The sequence below is a fragment of the Canis aureus genome, chromosome 17 (assembly GCF_053574225.1).
Source record: "Canis aureus isolate CA01 chromosome 17, VMU_Caureus_v.1.0, whole genome shotgun sequence".
NCBI lineage: Eukaryota > Metazoa > Chordata > Mammalia > Carnivora > Canidae > Canis > Canis aureus.
In genome coordinates, this window is record NC_135627.1 from 26,528,076 (window position 1) to 26,550,450 (window position 22,375).

At 33.5% G+C, this 22,375-nt stretch overlaps 1 long non-coding RNA gene and 1 pseudogene across 2 annotated transcripts in view; both read right to left on the minus strand.

Moving 5' to 3' along the window:
* LOC144287602 (proteasome subunit alpha type-1 pseudogene) overlaps positions 1-22,004 on the minus strand; it is a 34,471-nt pseudogene extending 12,467 nt beyond the window's left edge.
* The window catches only part of LOC144287855 (uncharacterized), a 354,870-nt gene that overhangs the window by 169,681 nt on the left and 162,814 nt on the right, over positions 1-22,375 (minus strand). The gene's annotated exons all lie outside the window — the stretch shown is intronic.

Genomic DNA, 22,375 nt, shown 5'->3' on the forward strand with positions numbered 1-22,375 from the left:
AGATAATTATACCTGGAATGATGGTCAATAGAATAATCTTTTTTTTTTTAGAATAATCTTAATAAGAAATATTATTTGGTATTATCCAGGACTTTTTCTTTAACTTAGTATAGTTCAATATTCTTAAAATATTTTTCTCTTAAAAATACAAAAAGTGTATATGCATATTAATAAAAGTAACTAAGAGAACTAATAAATATGTTAAATGACAGAACTAGAATACAAAATATTTGATACCAGAAACAAACAGTATGAACTTAATATGTGACATTTACTGTAGATCAAAAGCCATACCTTCAAAAATAATAATAAAATAGCAGTCATAATTATAACTATAACAATTTGAGAAGGATTAGAAGCAAAGTTTGGCACAAAAGTAAAAATGGAATTGGAAAACTAAAGTTTTGAGCCTTAAGAGGGAGCTGGGCTATCATGGCAACTTTGAGAAGAACTTGAGTGATTATCTCTTTCTGTGGTTAAGCCTCTATTTGTCATGACTAAAACTAATATAATGATCTCTTTAAGTAGATGATTTTGTGGTTCTTCAGAAAGTATCTATTAAATTTGAATTACAAACTAAAATTTTAATAAGTATGATGAGAAACTAAAATCTCTGATCTGACATTATATTCCAGATTTGCCCAATATGATGATAGAGCAGATAAACCTGCTAAAGCCCTGAGAATTAAATGGCCCCCAAATCACTGGCTGTCAGCCAAGAGGACCTCATGACGTAGATCTGGGTTACATAGAGTGTAAAGGGATAAAAACCTATAAATGTGGAGGCAAGTGGAGTTTATAAAGAGGAAATTGAAAATATGGGTATGTTCCCAGTAGGATTCATTCATTCATTTATAACTAATTCTTTCATGTCTGTTACAGAAAGCCTGAATTTACAAATGACCATTATCAGTCCTAGGAGAGACCACTTCTAGAAACTGTAGTTGTGCTTTCATTATCTTTAAACATAGAACCCCCAATTTTTGGCTTGCTGCAAGACCATCTGGTATAATCTTACACCTCTTAGTTTTCTTTAAAACTATGAATTTTGACTAAATTCTGGTTAATGGTATGTGAGTACAGTGGCCAAATAAAATGTAGGAATTTCATTCAAGCAGCAAACATTTTTCCAGTATTTTAATATAAGTATATTTAAATAATGCATGAGATCTATTTATATTAAAAATGATGCATACAATTTCCATGCAGTTTTCATCAAGGAAATAACTCTCTCTCTCTCTCTCTCTCTCTCTCTCTCCCTCTTATCCAGATTCCTGGAATATGGTTAACATAGTTCTGTTTTGCAAAGTTGTAAAATGCAGATGTAGACATCACACTAAAACCAAAACAGCATCAAGATAGGAGGAGGCAGAGTTCTAGATCACATTTTGCTATAGACATCTCTTACAAACTTTAAAAGGGCTATTACAGGTTAAATACAGGATATTACATTGGATAAAATAAATTCAATTCTGTTTAAGCCACAGATTTTGTTCTCTATTATGTACTAAAATTATATCCTAATATATCACCATACTAACAAAAGGCATCCTGATTGTCATTAATTAGTCTTAGATTATTTTCTTTTCCCTCTTCTCTCTTTTTATATTTCACTTGATAATTTGAGGTAAATTTTACTGTTTGTCACAATTGCTAATAGCCTAATTATGATTAATTGCTTCCCTTCTATGATCATTAATTGGCCTTAATAAATTGAAAGAAATTTAAACTGTCTTACCCTGAAGACCCTTATCATAATTATGTAAGTACAAGAATGACTGAATATTTAGTAAAAGATTTCAGAAATGAGTAATGAAAAGGTTTTTTAAATTAGTATACTTTCTAAAATAACACTTTATTAGAGAAGTTTTAGGTTCAGAGCAAAATTGAAGAGAAACTACAAAAATTCCTCATATACTCCCTACTCCCACACATAAATACTCTCTCCCATTTTCTCCATCCACCACTAGAATAGTACATTTGTTAGAACCTAAAGGGTCTCATAATTATCACCAGAAGTCCATAGTTTAAATAATGGTTCACTTTGGTGTTGTACATTCCATGAGTTTGGAGAAATATATTGTATGTATCCATCATTATGACAAAGTATTTTTACTGATCTAAAAATCGTCTGTGGCCCACCTATTCATTTCTCCCTCCTCCCTAACCCTTGACAACCACTGATCTTTTAACTCTCCATAGTTCTGCCTTTTCCAGAAAGTCACACATTAATTTGAATCATATAGAATATAACCTTTTCATATTGGCTTTTTTCCACTCAGTATTTAAGGTTCATCCATGTCTTTTTATGGCCTGATAGCTCATTTCTTTTTAGCATAGAATATTGTTCCATTATCTGGATGCACCACAGTTTATCTGTTTTAAACAATAACATCTTGGTTGCTTACAAACTTGGCCAATTAGGAATAAAGTTGCTATAAACATTTATGTGTAGGGCTTTTTAATGGATATAAGTTTCAACTCGTTTGAGTAAATACCAAGTAGTACAATTGCTGGATCATGTGATAAAGGTATGTTTAGCTTTGTGACAAACCACCTTAAGGTCTTCCAGAGTGACTGTACCACTTTGTATTCCTAACAGCCATGAATGAAAGTTCTTGTTGTTCCATATCTCTGTCAGCATCTGGTGTTGACAGTGTTCCAGATTTTGACCATTCTAATGTATGTAGTGTATTATTATATCTTATTGTTTTAATTTGCATTTCCCTGATAGCATATGATATTGAGCATCTTTTCATGAACTTATTTGCCATTTGGTTATGGGTCTGTCAAAGTCTTTGGTCAAATTTTAATCAAGCTGTTTGTTTTCTTATTACAGAGTTTTAAGAGTTATTTGCATATTTTAATAAGTCTTTTATAAAATGTATCCTTAGCAAATATTATCTCCCAGTCTGTGGTTTCCTTTTTTTTTTTCACATTGTCTTTTGCAGAGGAAAACTTTTTAATTTTAGGTCCAGAGTATCCATTATTTCTTTCATGGATTGTAATGTGTCTAAATAGTCATCACCACACCCAAGATCATATAGATTTTTCTCTCTTGTCTTCTAAGAGTTTCATAGTTTGCACTTTATATTTAGGTCTATTTTGAGTTAATTTTTGCGAAGGATTTAAGTCTGTGCCTATATACAACATTTTCAATGTTTTAGTATTTCAGTGCCATTTGTTGAAGTGATGATCTTTTTCTCCAGGGAATTGCCTTTGTTCTTTTATCAGAGGTCAGCTGACTATAAAATCAAGTGAGTCTATTTCTGGAAATTCTACTGTGTCTTACTGATCTATTTGTCTATTCTTTCACCAATATCACACTGTCTTTGTAGTAAATCTTAAAAATCTTGATGTTGGTAAGTTGATGTCAGTCCTTCAATTTTGTTATTCTCCTCTAATATTGTGTTGGCGATCCTGATTAAATTTTATAATCAGTTTGTCAATATCTCGAAGGTAAATTACTGGGATTGATTCAGAGTAAACTGAATTACAGATCACATTAGTGAGAACTGATGTCTTTATAATATTGGGACTACCTAACCATGAACATGGACTATTTCTCTATTTTTTGGTTACTCTTTGATTTAGTTCTTCGGAGTTTTGTGGTACTCATCATGTAGATCTTACACATATTTTGTTAGATATAAACTCACATGCTATTGTGTCTTTACCTTCAAATTCCACTTGCTGATTTCTTGTATATGGGAAATAAACAGACTTTTGTATATTAACCTTATATCTCATTACTATGTTATAATCACCAATGAACCCATTTTTTTTCCTGGTGCTGTCTTGGAAGATTTTTAATCACTGATTCAATTTCTTTAATAGATGTAGGCCTATTCAAATATCAGAAAGGGAGACAGAACATGGAAGACTCTTAACTCTGGGAAACAAACTAGGGGTGGTGGAAGGGGAGGAGGGCGGGGCATGGGGGTGACTGGGTGGCAGGCACTGAGGGGAGCACTTGACGGGATGAGCTCTGGGTGTTATTCTGTATGTTGGCAAATTGAACACCAATAAAGAATAAATTTATTTAAAAAACAAAACAAAACAAAAAACAAATTGTCTGCTTGTGTGAGTTTTGGCAAATTGTGCCTTTTAAGAAATCGATATATTTCGCCTACTTTATCAGATGTATAGGCATTGAGTTGCTCACAATATGTTATCCTTTTTTTTTTTTTTCTTTTATTTATGATAGTCACACAGAGAGAGAGAGAGGCAGAGACACAGGCAGAGGGAGAAGCAGGCTCCATGCACCGGGAGCCCGACGTGGGATTTGATCCCGGGTCTCCAGGATCGCGCCCTGGGCCAAAGGCAGGCGCTAAACCGCTGCGCCACCCAGGGATCCCATGTTATCTTTTTAATGTCAGTGAAATGTATAGTGATGTGCCCTCTTTCATTTGTGATATTAGTAATTTATATCATCTCTCTCTTTTTTGTTAGCCAGGGACTCCTGAGTAGAGGCTTTCCAACCCCTGGGCTGTGTCCTTGTTTTTCGACACTCCGCATGGGCTCCTCTGTGTGCGTTCATCTGGCCTGGAGAAGACAGTTCTGACCCCCTCCTTCTTTACAGCTAGTGTTATTCTGGCATTTGGTTAAACTGGCTTAATCTGCTTAATGTTATCAGTGCATTTTAAATAGGGGCATTGAAGTTCACTCCCACCACCAGGGCTTTCTTTGGGGTGCCTGGGCCTTAAAACACTAGCCAAACACCCAATTCTCAAATCACAGCCAGGAGTTCTTGCTCCTGGCTGCATCAAGATGGCAATGAAATTTTTAGAAAGAAAAAAAAAACTTTTTTTTTTTTACTTTTTTGATCTCTTCAAAGTGCCAATTTAGGGGACGCCTGGGTGGCTTAGACAGTTAAGCATCTGCCTCTGGCTCAGGTCATGATCCCAGCGTCCTGGGATGGAGGCCCTTACCAGGCTTCCTGGTCAATGGAGTGTGCTTTTCCTTCGACCTCTGCCTGTGTGCATTCTCTCCTGTGTTTTCTAATATACACATTTAATACTATAAATTTCCCTCCAAGTTCTGTTTTTCATGTATTGCACACATTTTTATAAGTTGTATTTTCATTTTCATTTAGTTAAAACATACTTTAAATTTTGTCATGTTTAATGTTCTTGCTTTCTTAATTTGTGGTTTAGTGTCTGACATTAATTTGGGGAAATTGTTTCAAATAAGTCTTTTGTCCCTTTTTTTTCTTTTCCTCTGCTCTCCCATTAAGCATTTGTTATACCTTTTGTAGTTGTCTAAAGTTGCTGGATCTCCTGTTTCATTTTTTTTCAGTCTTTGTTTTCTTTGCTTTTTGCATTTGAAGATTCTACCGATATATCCTCCAGATAAGATTTTTTTCCTCAGCTATATCCAGTCTACTGATGAGCCTGTAAAGACATTCTTCATTTCTACTACAGTGTTTTATCTCTAGCATTTGCTTATTTTCTTAGAATTTCCATCTTTCTGCTTATGTTGTCTACCTGTTCTTGCATGCTGTCTGCTTTAACCATGGTATTTTAAACATAATCATTCAATAATTGGTGTTTTAAATATCGAGTTTGATAATTTTAACATCTCTGCCATGTATGGTTGTCATGTTCGTTCTGTCACTCCAAATTGTGTTTTGTTTTGTTTTTGCCTTTTGGTAAACCTTGTATTTATTTCCCCTGATAGTAGAGCATGATGTACTGAGTTAAAGGAGTTACTATATATGGACCTCTAACTGTGTTGGTAATGTGTCATAAGGGAATCATTCTATAACTCTATAGAATGGTCTAAGTCTTTTAGCCTATGCCTCTGGACTCAACTTCACGTGTTTCTCATTTTTTTTCTTCCCTCTTAGGTAGGGCAGGATGACTAAGGTAGCTTGGAGTTGGGTATTTCTCTTCCCTTAGATCAATCGGGGTATGATAACAATAACCCACTAGATTAGGCTTCTATTAACTAGTTTCCCTTGGGGACAGGTATTGTTAAGAACAGTGATTATGATACTTTTTATTGACACGGTTATACTCTTGATATTCTAAAACCATATATGTCAATCAGAAAATTTTTCTATTTCAACTTTCCATGATCAATGAAACTGTTTTAGAAGACACCCATTTGTTCGAAGAGATAAAAGAGGTAAGACTGAAAAGAGGAAGTAATTTATGCCATCTGAAAATCATTATAATATGATTTATCTAAGCGCTATCCCTGTCTAATTAATTCCCATCTCTAGGTTAGACCTTACAATATTCATACAGACTCTAAGTTAGCCCAGATCTACAGTATTCTGGTCATGCAATACAGAAATTAGATTTACTTCTTATATTCCCCATCTGTGTCTCCACTCATTCCCTCTTCCTCTCCCCCCACCTCCACTTCTTTCTGGTATGTGTGCACATGTCCACCAGTTTAGCTAAAGTATAATAGTATGTTCAAGTACCAGTATCCATTTCCCAGTAGCACTGGGTCCTTGGGTCCTAAAATAATAAAAATTAAGTAAGAGCATTAGGCTTTCCTAATTTTTATTTTATTGGCACATAGAATAACCTGTGTAATAAGAGAAAAAAAAATGTCTACTTCAAGCCTAAGGGAACAATATTGAATATCACACAGAATTAAAAGCAATATAATTTTCCTCCCAACAGAACATGTTGACTTCTAATATGCATGTAATGGAAGAGAAAGGATAATTAAGAACCATGAAAGTAGTAGCAGAATAATTTAGCTTGTGATGGCCCTTTTATCATTTGTCCTAGAGGCCCTTCAGAATATTCTTTTGAAACTGTTATATTTTATTTATTCAGTATCTATCTATACACATTGTAATATCTGGATTTAAATATGGGGATTTTTTTTTTACTGCCATACTCCAGCAGATCAATTGTCTTTAATAGAGAAGGTGAATAAAAACTACAAAATGTTACATATCACTTAAAGGAACATGTGACCTCTATGAAGTGTTAACTGGATGACTGTGATCAATAGCCAGAGGAATACATATTGATCAGTTTTTATGCTGCTGAGTGCAAACATGCAGAAATGTGAAACACTGTCTAAGACTGAGAGATATAATCCCAGAGACTAATGCTCAAATGGTGAGAAAACTAAAATATTCTCTCAGTTCTGAGATCCTGTCCTGTATGGTTGTAATATACCTATTATATATATATATATATATATATATATAATATATATATAATGTATATATTTTTTCTCTTTTTCAACTCAATATATATATTATATATATCAAATAATGTATGTATATTATTTTTCTCTTCTTCAACTCAATAAACATTTAAAGAACTAACGTAAGTGACCATGAAAGTATAAAATAAATGAATATATGTATTACACAAACAGCCATTTTATTAAAGTCCCCTTGTTTCCTTTCATGAGAAATGTTACTTAGAAATTAAGATCTGTGTACTATGGCTGTTCATCATTAGTGAATTATCAGCATTTCTAGGTTCTTTCAGCAAACAATTCACAGGTTTATTGATCCATATGGATAGTTCTAATGCTAACCTACAGCAGCAAGATTTTTCCCTGCCTCCCCTCATGCATCACTTACTTCACATACAAGGGAATTTTGGAACCAACAACATAAATACATTTTTTTCATTTGTTTAATTCTATTATATACACAAATAAACTCTATTCCTAAAAACCATCTAGATAGTATTATATCTGCATATATCTCATAATGCCACCTTAAGGTAAAGTAAAAATTCTAGGTCGAAGAAGTCTGGTGCAATAAATAACTGTGTGTAGTATTTCTGGCTGGCCTTTGCTCATCCATCAGTCCATTTTTTTAGACTGTTGTTAGAGTTCTAATTATTTTATTTGCCTATTTCAAGTCATCAAATTTTCTTTCACAGTGATAAAATAATGTTAAAAGTACATAATTTGCCACTTGAATATATTGGTCATTTATTCCCTATCTTATATTCCATATCTACTTCTCTATACCCACCTTTAGCTATGCTGATTTTACCAATATTTACTACTATTGCTATTATTTCCTACTTCTGAGCGTTTATGTAGTGTTGCTTCCAACAACAACAAAAAAAACCTCTTTTTCTTCTGCGCAGACTAAAGGCGGTGCTAAACCGCTGAGCCACATGGGCTTCCCCTTTAAAAGCAATTTTAAGGGACACCTGGATGCTTCAGAGGTTGAGCGCCTGCCTTTGGCTCAGTGTGTGATCCTGGAGTCCTGGGATTGAGTCTCACATCGGGCTTCCTGCATGCAGCTTCTTCTCCCTCTGCCTATGTCTTTGCCTCTCTCTCTCTTTGTGTCTCTCATGAATAAATAAATCTTATAAAAGAAAACAATTTTAAGTCTATGAACCTTGCTGTGTATGTATGTTTGTTTGAAGGTTCTTTTTTTTTTTTGAAGATTCTTAATAAAGTAAATACACACACGTGTATATACAAATTTCTCAAAACTCCTAGTTTCTTTTGAGCTTTGCAAATATTTAATCTTCTTGATATACCAGATACCTGGAGCCTCTGGTTTCTCTGCTGTTACTCCAAGAAATAGAGATTTCACAGCATGCATATTACTGAATAAGTCACTACATGAGCCAATTATCAGGGTCATCTAAAAAGTGTACAGCTTTCCCGCAGTTCAAAAAACTTTAAATCTAGCAGGAGGAACGTGTATTCTATGTAAATTCTTTGCTTTTATAGAAAGAGTTTGTGGATTAAATAGAAAAGAGAGAAATATGCCTCACTGGATTGATGATACAAGTTTCTGAATATTATCTATGTCAACATATTTAACCTTCTATAAGCACCACCTTTGTTATCTGACAGTAGAAACTACATATTTTATAATGCTTAAATGAACTATTCTAGATTTTTCAACATTTCAGTCAAAACTTGTTCATCATTTGGTTGAAATACTTAGGATAATCTTATTCATCAATGTCAATATCAACAGATATATAGATATATGCACATATTGATTTTCAAAATTTATCAATTATGTAACTTAACATAACTAATATTAAGATACTATGCACTGAGTGTATAAAGTCCTTATTTTAAGCACTGGATTTGCTCAAAGAGATTTTGTGATAATATCATATAAGCTAACCGGCCTCTATTTTTTGATGCTTATTAAAGCTAAGCTATCATGCCAGATTTTGGTTAAAATATCTGTGAAATCTGATAAAACTGTAATTATGATTGCTTATTTTATTTCATTTAACTATTTCTCCTCCCAACACTACTAGGTAGTCACATTTGGCTTTATGTTTCAAATAGTTCTTAACTAGTGCATTGTATTATTTTCTCACAAATATCTCAACATACACAGTCTCAATCATCCCATCATGGTTTTAGATTACCACCTTTGTCCTAGCAACCAGTACATTGTTATCTGTCCATTTAGTGCTTCTCATGGCCTATTCAGGTTATGATCATTTCTTATACCTGTGCAATTTAAGGATTTGCATACATGTTATTAATACTTCCTGTAAAAATATAGTCTTCCATACTTCCTTACATTTTGTACAAAGTACAATTAACTAAGAAGATCTGAATTAACTATTTAACTTTTCATTCAAAAATATCTTCCCAAAGAAGATACAGGTACCCAACCTAATATCTTTGGGAAGATATTTTTGCATAAGGAAGAGTTTACCACCTTCATTTCTGAAATAATTTCTCTTTATGCCACTTACTCTAAATATCACAGCCATAAACAATTTTAAACACTTAAATTTTCTCTATTGCCAGTTTCTTAGAAGTGTCATCATCTTTCACTATAGTAACTGCATTATGTCCTCAAAAGTGGCTTATACAATTCCATCCACTAGAAAATATTTCCTAAATCTTTTTAATTTCTTGCTTAAATATTTTCCACAATTATTATAATTTTAAATGGAGTGCTCCAAATGTGCTTCAATTTCGATAGCAATGTTCACACATATTGTGAACACTTATCTAGATAGCCACAGCTGGACTATTTATGTCTATGAGATATTAATGTGAAGTATATTTATGATCAAATTTACACAATGCACACAAGTTTGTTTCCTTCCAATGATATATGCAAAAAAAAGTAAAGAAAGAGAACTTTATATATAATTATTTGATTGCATCAAAGTCTACATGATACCATGTATATTACTGTATGAACAAAGTCTTGGCAGATATTTGAATAAATATAAGTTGTATGAGATTTGTGGGTTTTACCATGTTAGGATCTGAATATAAATATTTTTTTCCTACAAATTTTTGTGAGGCTGGTGCTGGGTTATAATTAATTTAGAGTTTGAGTGTTCAGGTTCATTATGATTTTATGATTTCCTAGGTGTGTCTAGAATAGTGATCTGTATAGGGCATTTTATTCCCGATTTCTGAGGCAAGAATATCCTTAGTATTTTATCCAATATCATATAAATTATTAAACTTGCCTGGTCTAGCTGGTGGGAATATGCAATTTCTCAGTCTTATATGAATAGTGAGCACTGTTTTCTAATCTTCTCAGATTTTATTTTTAACTCAGCTTTGGACAGTTTTCTCAAACACTCATGCTGATCAGTATTCAGGGCCTATTTAGATATGCAGAGTTACTTCCTTGTAAGGGTTTTTTTCTCTCCAGTAATCTGTGTTGTAATTCTCAGCTCCAGTTTTCTTTCTGAAACTTCATCTCTGTCTCCTCATTTTATGAAATCCTCTGAACTCTGTCTTGCTTTCCTCTTTCTTGTCCCAGCATGGAAATTCTCTCAAGGCAGTTAGTTTAGTGAAGAAAGTATCTTATTTTTCCCATGTGTCAGAAAACATTACTCATTGTCATCTGGTGTCTTGAAAATCAATGCATATATTCATAAAAGTGACACATATAAAGAAGAAATAGATGATATTGATGATATAAACAATAGAGACAGAAATATATAGTTGTTTTTTGGATGTTTCAGATAGGAGGGTAAATCTGGTCACTGATACTGCATCTTGGACAGAGGTGGCAACTCTTCAGAATGTATTTATTTTAAATGTGTCTATTTTTCAAGGAGCCTGGGTAGCTCAGTTGTTGAGCATCCAGCTCTTGGTTTCAACTCAGATCATGATCTCAGAGTTGTTGAGATATAGCCTCATGATGATTCCCTGCTGAGAGCAGAGTCTGCCTGAGATTCTCTTTCTCCCTCTGCCACTGCCCCCACTCACACACACACCTGTGTGCTCTTTCTCATTCTAAATAAATAAATAACATCTTAAAAATATGCCTATTTTTCAAGTTTGAGAGAAATGATTAAGAAATATTGAAATATTGATATAAAGTCAAATATTAGATTGTTGTACATAATAAGCTCTGCTTTCACATAAGGATAAAATCTTGATCTTTCAAAGAAGCTTGAGGTGCAATGGCCACAGAACTTGAATTTTTCACATCACAAAATCACTTGATGACCTAATTAAAACACAGAGACCTATGCATGCTCTAGACCAGCTGAAGCTGATCTCTGGGTTTGGGCCATTTGAGTAAATATCACAATTATTTTTATTTTTACACTCCTAAATTTTGAAAGTTTCTGTTCTAGATTACTCATATCTTCTCCCTTCTTAGATTCCTACTTTTTAATCATACAAACTGTTTCTAACTGTTGCAGATTACAGCACCATCAACTGTGAAGACATGGATACAAATAACATTTACTGAGGATCTAGTGTGCATTTCTCACTCTGCAAGGTATAACTCAGGCATTATTTCATTCAGTATTGACTATTATACCTTATTTTTAATGAGAAATCAAAGGCTATTTGCACATTTTTTGAACAGAATCTTAGAGCTTAGTTTTCAAATTCCATATGTCTGACTTCAAAGGTAATGTTTCTCCATGAAGCCTCTTCACTAAGTGACTTATTCCTTGCTTTCGTACTTTATTTCTCCCTTGAACTAGCCTTGTGTTTTGTTTGTTTGGTTTGTGTGTATGTCATATTTTCCTGTGGTGATAGACTATCTCAAATCCAGACTCACCGGGTGGCCAACTGAAAAAAAGATGAATTTTTCAGTATAAAATGGAAGTATTCATAGCATCAATAATGTTTTAATAGACAAAATCAACTAAATCAGTTTGCTACTTTTAATTATTCATCTATATAATTATTTCTTAAAATAAGAAATGCAGAAATTATTAATAGATAAAATTAACTATTATTTAATCCTTTGGAAATATATTTCTAAGCCAATAATGTAACTTTTTCAAAATGTTTCTCTTAAAATTGATTAAAATGTAAATGGTATAATGTTTACTAGAAGAACAATATGTATCAAGAAACCATTTATTCTGCTAGCATAAATGACCAGAGAAATAATAACATCATATTTTCAGTTATGGATTTAAATCAATTCATATTTATGAGATTGCAAAACCTACAACCATGAATAGTATTAAAAGTTTTTCAGAAGCAATAAAGATGTAAGTATGCATGATCATTTAGAGATAAAACTTATACTAAGTGGTCTTAAATTAAAAACATAATAAAAATGAATAGATCAGCTTTTTAAAAGTTAAATAATTATAGCTGGAGAACACTTGAAAGCTATTTCCAAATCTAATATCTTTAACTTGCTGTGTAGGCATTGTTTGTTCAATTGTTGCTTTGTTTTTATAAACAGAATAGTTTATGCATGCAACAAATGTATGAGGAATTGCATTTTATGAAAAAAGAAAATAAGTTTATTTTATCTTCTCTGGCCAATATAAATTTTCATAAACTCTTTGGGTATTTAGCCAACAATGACTTTTCTTAAAAAAATATTTTAAGACTTCTTAGAATGACTTATAAAGGTACCTCTTATTTGCATCTTATTTCATTTCATATTTTAACAATACTCTATTGCTACTTAATGGAAGAACAGCTAAAATGTAATATGTGTGTATGGAAATATATAAGTGACTATGGTTGTGCATATGCGTATGAGTGATTTATAGCTTCATAATGTTATAAGGCTGTTGGTAAACAGGCAAAAAATGTGAAAATTACTAAGTCCTCTTACTCACCAAATTTTATGTATTTTTAAAGATTTTATTTATTTATTTGAGAAAGAGAGAATATGAACAGGGACGGGGCAGAGGGAGAAGTCCCCTTCTCAGACTCCACATCAGACTCCACATTGAGTAGGGACCCTAATCGGGGGATATGGGGAAGGGACTTAGGACCCTGGGATCATGAACCGAGCCAAAGGTAGACACTTAACTGACTGGGCCACCTATCACCACAACTTTATAAGAAAGATAGTTTGTCCATCAATGTGTATTTTGTGAAGATGAAGAGTAATTCTGTGTTGAGTATTATAAAAGATGACAAAAAGTTTACGGCTTTTATTATCAGACATCCCAATGTATTCTGAGAGACTCCTTTAAAATGTCATATGCATTATTACTTTATCTGATTCCCTTCCATACCGCCACAGTTCAGCAATCGTATTTACTATACTGCATTATACTTGTTTGTATGTGTCAAGGCAAAATTTACACCTCTGTTTAGCCTTGTATTCCTTGCAACAAATTCCGAACCTGGCTTAGAGCATATGCTTAAAAAAAACATTTATTTGTTTTAGGATTATGATGAAAGGGTGATTAGATTTTCATTCTCAAAAAAAAAATATTAGGATTTCACAGAAAAGATAAGTTTCAACTGTCTGAAGCAATCCAAAGCAGTACAGCTAAAGTCCTCAATAAGTAACATATAACATAAGGAGTTGGGTGGGTAGAATGGCTTTAAAACATTTATAGATATAATTTGTAAATTATGTAAAACTATGTAATTATGTAAAACTGAAGTTTTAGCAGTCTTCCTTCCAAGAGGATCGGATATTAAATGCATTAAAAGTTTAAAATGATTCACTAGAAAGATGAAAATAAGCCAATTAAAAAAATGGCAAGCATGTGCTTCAGTTTTCACAGCTTAGCATGGCACTGTTCTATTTTCAATGCTATATTTATCTTTCTTAATGTGGGATTGACTCCAATTGGCTAAAAATACTGCACCCTTTTTTAGTTCAATATTTGAGGTTCAAAAAATTGTTCATTTTAAATATTGGGTTGTGTCTGATTTTTAAATTCCACCATTTGTAACACACACAGACATGAATGTGCTCCTTTAATAGCATAAACTATAAAAGGCAATGCTTTGTTTGTTTATCCTATTCTGATGATTATAATCTGGACTGCATTTTTTAAAGTAGGGTTGATTTAATCCAGTTATCTATATATGAATATATCCATATGTGTTCTTAATTTAGGAATTACCATGCCACTATATTCAGAAATGAAAACTAGGCCAATATTTCTATGCATTACTTTAAACACTACTATACAATAAGATTTTTCAATGTGCAGTTCCTGCTTAACATATAAATAGCTCCAATACTACATTGTATGAAAAATAATTGTCTTTCCTCTTAGACACTTTGGATTCATGTACCCTTTGAGTTGAATACTAGTAGTACCTATCATTCTAAGGGCTAATATAATATTTCTAAGATTGATGGCTCTGTTAACTTTATTGTTTGTTCATACACAAAAGCCAGAAATTCCTTTTGGTGAACAGCCTTATGTGATTGTTGATTTTAATCAAGATTTGTCTTTCTTCCAATGAGTTCTATAACTGCTGACTGCTTGCTTTATGGAATGAATCTAGAAAACAGTTCACTCCCTTTTGAAAATGTAGGCTTATTTTGTGTTAGTTATCTCTGCTAAAATTAATAGCTCAAAAAATTAGCTTTACCTGTCTTTCCAATTGCTGAAAGTTTATCCAAGCTACTCTTGCTACCTCAGCATCCGTTTTATTTGGCTAAGCTGTGTACAGGCACCTTAATTCAACACTAACCTCTCATGCAAGTACATGCCCTAGAGAGCAGCCTACAGAGTCACAAGCAAATGTAAGTTGCTGATATGATTTCCTCAAAAGTCCTTGTGATCAAAAGTCTTCTCAATTTCCCACAGCCTTTCCTTTGTGCACTTCTTGGATAAGATCTCTATGGAGCTTATCAGAACATCACTCTTTTGATTTGCATTGAATAATCTATCCCTAGTCTGAGAACCCCAAAGCACTCTACCAACAGCCCTAATAAATGCATATGCCTCATGTCCTGCCATTGTCTGCCTGCACCTTGTCTTGACCTTCCTGGGTACCCCTCAAGCCATGTCATGTAACTCCTCCAGGACTTAAAAGTAATACATTTCTCTGTTTCAATTTATCTTGCGGTCTTCTGTTGAATTTTGACTCAACCTCTGGCACCCTATTCTTCACTCAGCAAATGTTAATTTAACAAAATCATTACACCAGTATGTAGAAGATATGATCTCTCCCCCAAGGAAAAGATGTAAAAAGCACACAATGAACATAATGTTTTTCTAAGTGTATATTATCTGAATACAATGAATGATATCCTGATTCATGTTCTTAAATACACAATGTTGATTATGGAAAGATGCTATAATTGTGCTTGTAATAATGTAGGTAATTTTATAATTATTGTGTATGAAAAATGTTTATACTTAGCCATAAAAATATTTATTATTAGCTCTGAGAACAAAATCTCTTTCCCTCATCAAAATACGTAGGAAAAATCACCTCAGCTCTTGCTTTTCCTTACTGGGATATTAAGAAAATTAAGTAGTATGTTAGAAAACGGTTTTAATATTTTTGCTGAAAATTGGAGCAGAGAAATAATGTGGTAGCTGTATAAGGATACACCATCAAGAAAAATGTTTGTGTCTTTTTCTTTTAATGTGATCTATTAGGGTATACCTTTAAGCTTAAAAAGATTGATCCAGTAGAAAGAAAGGAATAATCCAGGAAAAAAAATTTCACTATAAAGAATGAGGAAAAAGTGCAAGAAACTCCATGAATAGTGTATAGAGAGTGATTCAAGATTTCATCAATGAAAGGATTAGATATATATAGGTTTAAAAAATCATATGAATATAGGTGACACATTATAGGTACAGAAGTAAAAAGATTATATATAGTTTATAGATTTGATAATGTGAGATTGTTCTCACATGAGTACAACTATTTTCTTGGTGAAATAGGAAGAAGAATTGGTTGAAATTTAGAGTAGGCAGCAAATACTGTAGAAGTTTTTAAAAAGTGCAGTGTGGAAAAAAGGAGAATGTGAGAAATGAGAATTTATTAAGGAAATATTATTAATCAAAAATTAGATATAGTTAAATTCTCTTTGGAAGGAAATTGTTTTTATCTTTTTTTCCTTTTACTATTATCTGAAAAAGTTACTTAATATTTCTATAACTGTATAGAAATCCTTTCTGTTTATCTGTGATAACTCCATCATACTACATTTGTTATCATTGAATTTGTTTATGTATTTATTATACAGAAGTATATTTTATGGTCTTATTTATTAGTAAGCATTTAAAATTTGTAGGTATATTTTAAAATTTGAAAAACTGAACGTTCTTTGTTGTTGTCATTTTCTTTTCTTTTTTTTAATTTTTATTTATTTATGATAGTCACACAGAGAGAGAGAGAGAGAGAAAGAGAGAGAGAGTCAGAGACATAGAGGGAAAAGCAGGCTCCATGCACCGGGAGCCCAACGTGGGATTCAATCCCGGGTCTCCAGGATCGCGCCCTGGGCCAAAGGCAGGCGCCAAACCGCTGCGCCACCCAGGGATCCCCTGTCATTTTCTTTTTTTTTTTTTTTTCTCTTTTTTTTATTTTATTTTATTTTATTTTTTTTCCCCTGTCATTTTCAACAATAACCTCAGCTTCCCTTTTGTAGAACTAATTTAGATGTGGTTTTCCTAGGAGATTTCAGTGAAAAGACTGAGTAGCAAAATAACTAAGTGTATGCCATACAGCAATCTTGGCTTGTTTCATGGAATTCTAGTTGGGTAAGAAGTTAAAATGAATAATCTGAATATCCTGAGAGGATATATGAATGCTGATATGTCTGTACTATAGTATGTAAAATTGAAAGACAAGATGTTGTTTGTATGAGAAAGGAAAACTTAAAATCAAAATTTTGAAGGTGATGTAATTACTAGAAATAAAATTAATTTATAGAATTAGTTAAGGAAATATAATTAATTAAATTTATGGAATTAAAATTACTAGTGATAAAAAAGGTCTTGTATAATTACAATAGAAGAGAGTGGCTAATCTAGGAAAGATAAAAGATTATTGGAAATTAAAAGACAAAGAAACTAAGAGAGTAGACCGTAACCTCATAGGTGTTAAATATTGTTTTGTCATTAGGACTATTAAGGGATCAAATGGTTATTTTGGTTCTTGTGTACATAGTAGAAATTCATTTCTGGTTCTGTTAAGATCTGTGAGTCCATGAAAGCGGCTTTGTTCAATGAAGAATAAGCAAAAATAAGAGACTGCATTTCAAAGTGGAAGCTTTAAGAATCAATGAACAATTGATTGCTATACCAACCTAAAACTAAGCAAAACTATTCTCCTTCAGTTCCAGCCCTTAAATGATTAAGATGAGAAAAGCACTTTAACAATTCATTCTGGACATGCATAACAAATAAGAAATAAATCCAAATTATTTAAGCCACTGAGATCTGGAGCATATTGCTGATGCAGCATAAGCCATCTTATTTGACAAGTAGATTGTTAATGCAGTTGCTGAAATAACCAAAAACAATGCCTGCACTAACAGTGGAGAGAAAGATGCTAAATCTTTAACAATTAGGTGCAAGGAATCTGGACATTAATAGGGGAAGTGAATGCAGTCCTTCATTTAGAAAATCCATACTTCTGAGACATTTTTTTTTTCTCACATTTGCTGGGAATTTTGGAAATTGAGGACCCTCAGGTAAGTCTCTTTCTGGAAATTGCCTTCAACCTAATCATGTGCCTCTTCCCACAAAGTCCTGATTAGGGGTAAGCCCTATATAATAACTGATATCCATATGTGTATACGTGACAGTCCCCCTGCCTTTAGAAAGGATGGTCCAGAAGGGTCATCCCAGCTTCAGAGCTGTCAATAGTATTTGTCGAATCTTTGTTATAACTGTATTGCAGTTCAACTCTTCATTTTGCCCTGTTCTACTTTTTTCTACTCCTATACATGTGTTCATCCTGTGGGTACTCTCTAATAAGATTCTTATTTAAAAATTTCTATTCCTTAGGAAATCGATCTGTTGTAATTGTTTCCAACAGTAGCTCAAAAGAACAGACTCTCAGTTGGAAATATGGAGCTGGATCACCTACCAAACATGCTGGAAATATGGATCCCATTAATTGTACTAGGTAAATCAAAACACATAACCCAGAAGATCAATGCAATTGTGAAAAAAATCACAGATGGCAAATTGGTATAGGACATTAATGGAAGGTGGAAGAAAAATATAGTAGGTGCACTATTATGAGAACAATGGAGTTAGATGACCCATGCAGAGTGCTATTAATGCATTGGAGAAGATAATAAAAAAAATCAAGGATGAATATTAACCAATTAAAGATGAATATGAAAGTCAAGAAGCTGCTGTAGCATCATATAACACAGCCATCTCTTGCTGGATTCACAGAAATATGAGAGTATTAGGCACAAGACTTATTTATAAGAGTAGCATAGCTCCAAAGAAAGATAAATTCTCAGACATTTCAAGTCAGTTTTGACCCAGTTGGGATGGAGTGTGTCTCTAAGACTTGGAATTGAGAAATCTAGGTTGATGATTTAAAACTTTGAACAGGGACACCTGGGTGGCTCAGTGGTTGGGCATCTGCCTTCGGCTTAATGCATAATCCCAGGGTCCCAGGATCTAGTCCCACATTGAGCTCCCTGCATGGAGCCTACTTCTCTCCCTCTGCATATGATCTGTCTCTCTATGTGTATATCTCTCATGAATAAACAAATAAATACAATCTTTAAAAAAATAAAAAACTTTGAAACAATATCTTTCTAAACCATCTATTCTCACAAAAATGACCCACTCTTCCTTAAAAGACAAGCTATTAGCCCTTCCCCACAACTGTCTGTGCCTTGTAAGGAAATATACACTTACTCCAACTCTATTCCTACCTTCCTTTCTTACCAGTAACTTTGATTAGGTCACATTAAAACAAGACTACAGAGTGTTGGACCAGTAAAGGAGAGAAAGGACTACACCCCAGTGAGGCTGCAGACTTAGCCAGAATACATTCAGGAGCTGGGAAATCATGTATGGCACTTGATCCTCAGGGTAAGTCAGAGGGTACCATAATGTTAGATAAGAAAGAATTTAGTGATGTAAGTGAATTCTTCCACGAAATAGTTATTAACAGAAACACATATCCACCAGGAGATAAGGCAAACTCATAACTAGAAGCTTTATGAGTAAGATGCCCTGCACCAAATAATACTGTCATGTCATTTGGTGTGGGAAGGAAACACATTGGTCAGAGAAATATGAAAGCTATATTATTGGAATGAGCATATTTGATGCTTGGCAGAGTCCTCACATTGAATCCTTGGTCTGTGAGTTAATGGTTATCATCATGACAGATGCCAAGTAGACGACTTTGGAATTATTCCTCATGCCAGCCGAAGGTATACTTTAAATAATTAATATATTCTAATGGGAATAGAGAGAGTTGTGTCACCTTTAAAGATGGGTGATACTCCAGCAGCCCGGGTGGCTCAGTGGTTTTGTGCCACCTTCAGCCCAGGGAGTGATCCTGGAGACCCAGGATCGAATCCCACATCGGGCTCCCTGCATGAAGCCTGCTTCTCCCTCTGCCTGTGTCTCTGCCTCTCTTTCTCTGTGTCTCTCATGAATAAATAAATAAAATCTTAAAAAAAAAGATGGGTGATATCCCCTATTATAACCCTATTAAATTAACAATTTTCAGTCCTACAAAACATTAGAAGTATTCTTTAACATTCAGTTAACAGGCCACTCGCATCTTTAGCAAAGTAACATGAGGTGTTAGAAATATGGTAAGTGGTCATTGATGTTATGTGTTACTTCCTATCACTATCAGAAAGGAGTTCCAGAAACGTTTTGGATTTATTTGGGATAAACAAGAGTACAGACTTCTATTTTTTGTCCCAGAGAAATGTTAATTCCTTCTAAAGTATAATAGTCCAAAGGGATCTGGAGCTTCTGTACATTCTCCAGAGTATCACATTAGTCCATTAAACTAATGATATAATGTTAATCTGTATGGATAATAAAGAATTGTCAAATATGATAGAAGGGGCTAGGAAGACATATGGCCCCAGAGGTTAGGATATAACCCTTAAGAAGATTCAATAACAACTATAACATCAGGAAGAATCTTTAGGGACACAATGATTTGGGCCATGTAACTTATCCCCTTAAGTACTGAACAAATTATTATAATTTGAACCCATTCCCAATAAGAAGGAAGCACATTTTTCTGAAGACCTCTTTGAATTCTGGAACCATCGTATTCAATACTTAGGAATAGTATTCTGATTAATTTACCAAGGGACATGAACTTGCCATGAATCATGCCTGTTGGCACTGATTAGGTCCTGGGAAAGGGGGCTCTCTCCAACAGGACTAGATTATGTTAAAAGTATGCCTATAATTAGGTTTTCATGACCTAATCACCTCCCAAAGGCCTTACCTCCTAATACCATTGCCTAAAATATTAGGATTCAATATACAAATTTTGGGAGAACAAAAACATTCAGACCACAGAAGACCATTATCTAGAATATATAAAAAAATCTCAAAGCTTAACATTTAAACCATAAAAACTCAGTCAGAATATGGATAGACAATACCCACAGACATTTTGCATAAAAGTATTTATGTTTGGCCAACTAGCACATAAAAATGTTGTATGGTAACAGAACTTCACTATACTTATTGTGGTTAGCACTGAGTAATGTATACAATTGTTGAATCACTATGTTGTATAATGAAACTACTATAACACTATCGACTATACTTCAATAATACATGTTTAAAAAATGCCAAAAATGTTGGATGTTATTAACCAGTAGAGAAATGCAAATAAAATAACAATAAGGTATCACTATACACCTAAAGAATGGCTGAAATAAAAAATAGTGATAACACTAAATGCTGGTGAGAAAGTAGGGAAAGTGCATCTGTTATTCATTGCTCATCAGAATGTAAATGTAGTTTGTCACACTGAAAGATAGTTAGGCAATTTCTTTTAAAAATAAAAGGAGAGTTAGTCACCAAAATACCCAGTAATTACTCTCTTGAACATTTATCCCAGATAAATGAAAGCATATGTTCATGTAGAAACTTGTGACATATGAAGAAAAGCAACCACTGCCTGAAAAGCCTGAAAGAGAGCAGTATCATCCATGGACAGCCAAATGAATTAAGGAAGAGCCACAACAGAGAAAAGAACTTGACAACAAGAATATATGGTATTGGGGATTTTTTTGAAGAGCAATAATATTCAACATACACAGGAAAGAGTGTATAGTTGCTTGTAGTGGGGGTGTTCCAAGATGTGACCCTTTGTGATCTCATTCAATTCCATAATTTTTAATGCCATGAAGGATTTTCAAATCTTCATACCTATCTGCTGCAATCCTCTTTAATTTTAGACTATCCAATTATCTACTGAGCAACATCTCCATTTGGCTATTTAACAAGCATTTATAAAATTAACATATCCAAGATTGAATGCATGACAGTTCCACTCCCAAACTTCTTTCCCTAGTTTCCCCCTTCTTAGTGGTAACATTGTCTGTCATTCACCTTGTCACACAGACCCAAACGTTGAAGTCATCCTTGATTTTTTTCACCTCAAAGCTCACAATCCATCAGCTCCTCCTGTCAGTTCTACTAAAAATCATTTCCCCAATTTAACAATTTATTACTACCTTCAATACCAAACTCAATCCCAGAGTATCATCACCCCTGACCTGGACTAATCTGTTTACCTTTTATTCCAATTTCCTGTTATCGCTCATTTCCCTGGTGCCACTTTATTTTCCTTATAGTCTGTTCTCTAAAACAACTTGTGTGATGTTATGTTGTAGAGAACTTACCATGCTTTTGATCAAAATCCTCTAATGCCTTCATGCCACATTAGATTAACATCTTACAAAACCATACACATATATATAAATACAGAAATACCTTCACAAAGATCCCCAAAGTCATTCTTAGAATCTTCTTTAGCTACCCCTTCCAAAGTATCTCTCTTACACGTTATAGCTACAGCCACACAATTTCTATTTTTTCCTTAAAAACTTCAAGCTTATTTCCACCCCTGAGCTTTTATACTTGCTGCCTTCTAGAATAAAATACTTTCATTATAGATGTTCAAAGATTAAGTTTTTGTTTAAATTTCACCTCCTCAGAGAAGATATTAGTGATTTCTATCAGAAATATCTGGCCTTCTGCACACATCCCTCACTATCAATTCTGATCTGTTTTTCTTCATAGCATTA